General features: G+C 31.5%; 1 protein-coding gene across 3 annotated transcripts in view; it reads right to left on the bottom strand.

The window, feature by feature from the left end:
* Positions 1-4764, bottom strand: part of LOC119831779 (zwei Ig domain protein zig-8-like) — a 137187-nt gene that overhangs the window by 76115 nt on the left and 56308 nt on the right. For all 3 annotated transcript variants that reach the window (XM_038355280.1, XM_038355283.1, XM_038355282.1), the window contains exon 2: positions 4424-4456. The gene's annotated coding sequence lies outside the window, so the exon portion shown is untranslated. The remainder of the gene's footprint in view (positions 1-4423; positions 4457-4764) is intronic.

The following is a 4764-nucleotide window of genomic DNA, read 5'->3' as shown; positions in this document are numbered from 1 at the left end:
TATTCACAATATTTTCCGGTGTGTTTATATTTCCATAACGCAATATTAGAATGTCAATTTCATATTATGGAATTTAAATGTATGAGTGTGTGTGTGAATGAATACGCTAAATAAGTTTTATCCTGTATAATTATGCAGTAGGTACAAAGAAGATAATTAAATGTTAACTTGAATTAACACAATTTAGTACTTTCTTGTTTGATATTACGCGAGTACCATTTAGAAATTAAAGACATTTTAACACGATTTCATTAGCTTTAGAACAAAGAGAAAATAATTCGTTTTTAATTGAAATACAATTTTTTTTTATCAAAAATTTATAAGGAGAATTATTTAATGTCACTATGTAAATAGCTTCGTTCAACTGCGATTAAAGTATAGTATATTTTCGTATAAGAATTGCTAACTGATATTATAAAAATGCTGATTTCAACTTTTTTGTATCATCAATCATATGGGCACATACTCGCGATAAATTCAGCTTGTATTTGGCTGTTTTTAATATGTTGTATATAATATTACGTACATCTCAAATAATCTGTAATTCGGTTAGGATGATAGAAACGCGACGATTAGAGTATTATATTATAGTAGTATTAGGTACTAGGTCAATATATAAAGCAGCGTATTTATTAAGACACGATCTAACAAGCTTTATAAGTTTTGAACACTTAAAAATCATACTCGTTTATGGATATGATACATCTTTAAATAAAAAAGGTGTGTGTGCGATTCGCACACGATGAAGTGAAACTTCAGTAAATCGATAAAAGAATGAGATGAATATGTATAAAATATAAAATAGTATGTATATTTCTGTCTCATTCTTTGCCGGCTTCATTCTACACATTTTTGTATTTGTGTCTCTTACCTGTCGTTTTTTTCCGTTGCTTCAGGTTTGAAATCACAACGATTCTAAAGAAGTTTCACTTAAAAACATCCAGAGTCATAGAAGCACTGGTGGTATTGCAGGTGGTTTCAGAAGTTTTTAAAGACATAATACAAGCATGTTCGGCATCAATATTAATAAACAATACAAAATATTTGTTTTTGTTAATCTCTGAAACGGCTAGACCGATTGCCACGCCTCATTTTCACCTGATGTGACATCTCAGAGGCTAGTTTTTATACCAATATATTCTGATATATATAATATATTCTGATTTTTATCGGGAAATTTAACAGAAGCATTTGTATTTAAAGGGAAACCTCATGCGGGTCTAACCGCGGGACGCAACTTATATAGTTTTATAATAAAGCGCACCTACTTCAGTCAGTCCACCGTCATATAAATTTAAAAAAGTAAGGGGAATTCAGTATTCATCATTTAACTAAGTGAATTGTGTTAATTACAAACATCTATATATCTTAAAGTTTAAAGTATATAGGTATCTTATAATACCATCAAAATATGTAACAAGTGATAGTATCAGTACAATAATCAATTATAATTGAAGCAATCAGACATAATTGGATAGGTTTAACATCACAGATTTATCGATATGCAATTTCAGATGTATGTAACTACTAGCTAAACCCCGCGGTTTCACCCGCGTAAGTCCGTATCCCGTAAGAATATCGGGATAAAGTTGCCTATATGTGATTCCAGTTGTCCAGCTGTCTATGTACCAAATTTCATTGCAATCGATTCAGTAGTTTTTGCGTGAAAGAGCAACAAACTCACACACATCCTTACAAACTTTCGCATTTATAATATTAGGATAGGATTGAACAAAAACACTGCGCATTCTCATCAGTATTTCTTAGTTCAGAGCAAAAACTAAGAAGTAACTTTTTAATCCTTACAAATGTTATAAACTAGCTTTTGCCCGCGGCTATGGACGTGTTAAATTCGGAGTAGTTTAATAGATGTTATTATACCTCTTCCTACACGCTACCTATTAAAAATAACTCCATCAAAATCGGTTTAAAAAGTTTTAAAGATTTAAGCATATATAGGAACAAAGGGACAGAAAAAGCGACTTTGTTTTATACTATGTAGTGATTTTATGCAAGTATTCAGCGCGCGACTTCGTTGGTTTTTTTTTAAATCGCATGCGCCATTAAAAAATAAAGTCGTAGATTTTCGATTTTGCTATGAATTATGCTTACATATAGGTTTATATGTATATTTTTATAATTTACTACTATTAATCTACTCCGAATTGAACGCGTGCTAAGCCGTGGGCAAAAGCTTGTAATCTTATAAATAATAACACAAAATTAATTAAAAACGGATAACGCAGACTTATAGAACCACAAACGTAAATAAAGTTCGCCATTTATACGGTCCCCAAAAGCTCAACAGAGACAAAAATAGACGGAATAAAACAATAAATTTTAATCAGAGTACAAATTGCTTCGGCAATTGAGATTTCTTTGTTTACCCGTCATTAGTCAGAGATCCCGGGACTGCGCCGTTCAATATTTTATAATTAAGTGCTTTTTAAATAGATGTTAGGTAAGCCCCTGGTTTAATTAGTTTATTAAATTGCTATATAATTGGAATATTATAATATCAGATCCAGACTGTATCCTATTTCCTACACTTCCCAGTCCTTTCCTCTATTCTCCATCTTTTCTTTATACCATAACGTTTAAAGTAGGCAATCCATTTACAGAAACGAAGAGCGAAATGTTAATAGGCGGTGGTAGTTATCATCGGTGGACCTACCAGCTCTTTGGCTAACTATTACATAAAAAATATATATCTAAAAGCGTTTATTTGTGTAATCATCGCTTCTATAGACGATTTACTGTAGTATGTCTAGACAGTGTTTTTAGTTGTAATCTCTCTAATATTGTTACAGTTAAAAGTAAATTAGTTTGGGAGCCAAAAATCGCTGGACCGCACCGAAGTTTGAATTCTTACAATGTCCCCTGAGATTCTCACACTGATATAAAAGTGAGTTGGACATTCTTGATGTCCAAGAAGATTTAAAGGATAAAGAGAATTGTTTCTTATATCTTAGCGGGCAACCAAACTGTCACGGAAAGAGACTATCATCGTCCATAAACAGAGTATGATGATAATATTAACAGAGGTAAGACCTGCAAACGTAATACCATCTTTTAGTGGGAAAGGGATATGGAAAGGATTGATTATAGGAATATGGGAATAGATCGAAAGGGTGACAAATATGTTATGGTGATACTTTGATAGTTCCAATGAGAGTCATCGGTTCCATCCGCTACTCATCTTTTTCCATTATAAATGGCTTAAATCCAACTCGATATAGTTACGAATGGATCTTGATTGTTAACTAGTGATCAATGCAACTTTGTACTCTCAAAATTAATTTCCAATTTTGAAACATTATTCATTTATGCTCTGCGCATAATGATGGACGCATGGTATTGTGTAGAATAGCCTATATCTTGGATAGTATTAGTAATAGTTCTATTATCGGGTACTCATCCAACTTAAAAATAACTTTTAAAATTCGAACCTTTAACATTTGAAATCAGCCCGTTCGAAGGTACAATGAAACGAACAACATCTCCAGCTTTTTAATATTAATATAGATATAGTTACTTCACGCACATGAAATGAAATCTCGTAAATTATGGAAACCTCAGAATATTAAAGCGAACCGTTGTGAAATATGAATAACCGTCCCATAGGGACATTGTACCCGCAGTAACACCCAAACTAATCCACTTAGGTCAAAAACGAAAGAAAAATCTAGAACGTCTGCGATCTAAACGCTCGTCATTTACTTCGACGGACCATAAAATTATGGTTCAAATGATATAGGACTTTATTCGCTTATGTTAAAGTTCGTATTGCGTTGCTGTTAATACAACGCTTTGATATCGAGACTGTTGGTGAGACGTTCAGAATGAAATTATTATACCTACTTTGTTAAAAACTGACAAAACGTATATTTAAGGCAAATATCAAGGAATTTCGTAAAGTTTATCATTATTATTTGAATTTTTATATTACTATTTTTTTATATTTGGGAAATAGCAATAAAGCGAAATCCCGTGTCCCCTGGATCTACTGGGTTATGGGGCAGATGATATACATTAGATTCACTGATCGATTATCCTGTGTCCTGCCAGACCGAGACAAAAATTATGCGTCCGGGATCAAGGAGTACTAATAGCATTTGCGAAGTAAAATTCGAAATATCATAAACCTTAATGTCCTTTATTTTAGTACTCATTTACAAAACCCATAAAAAAAATCTCTTATTCGTACAAAGGTTTAGAAGCAAGTTCATTTGTGTTTTAACCTTAAACGTTATGTATCTTATTTACGTTTAAAATTTTTAAATTTCGTTTAAAAATGAATTTGACATAAAATATTAAGCACAACATTTACCCTGACACACGCATGTATTTTTAAAAGCTGTCCAACGGAGGTATAAAAATATTTTTATTAAATTTAATTAAAAATACTTTGTATATCACTTACCGTTCTCATAACGATGGCTTTGATCTGATGATCCTGAAAAAAAGAGGTTTGTTAAATTTATGGTCTTTTAATTTACAATCGAATAATGAAATAGTGACAACGACGTGGTGTGACAGTCTCAAATATAAAGAATAAAATATTGAATAACATATTTTTATTGGATTTACCTACATTTAAAAAAAAGGGCAAAGGCAGACTTAAAAACTATAAAAGAAAAATAATAAGAATTAAAAACCTTAAAAAAATCTTTGTATGTATATACGGAGAGGGTAGTCAACGTTGCTCGGTATTTTTTTTTTTTTTTTATAAATTGTGTTTTTTGGAAATTATATTTAAGTATT

Source organism: Zerene cesonia, chromosome 14, assembly GCF_012273895.1.
Source record: "Zerene cesonia ecotype Mississippi chromosome 14, Zerene_cesonia_1.1, whole genome shotgun sequence".
Lineage (NCBI taxonomy): Eukaryota > Metazoa > Arthropoda > Insecta > Lepidoptera > Pieridae > Zerene > Zerene cesonia.
Note: the sequence above shows the minus strand (reverse complement) of the source record. Positions and strands in the feature narration are given on the sequence as shown.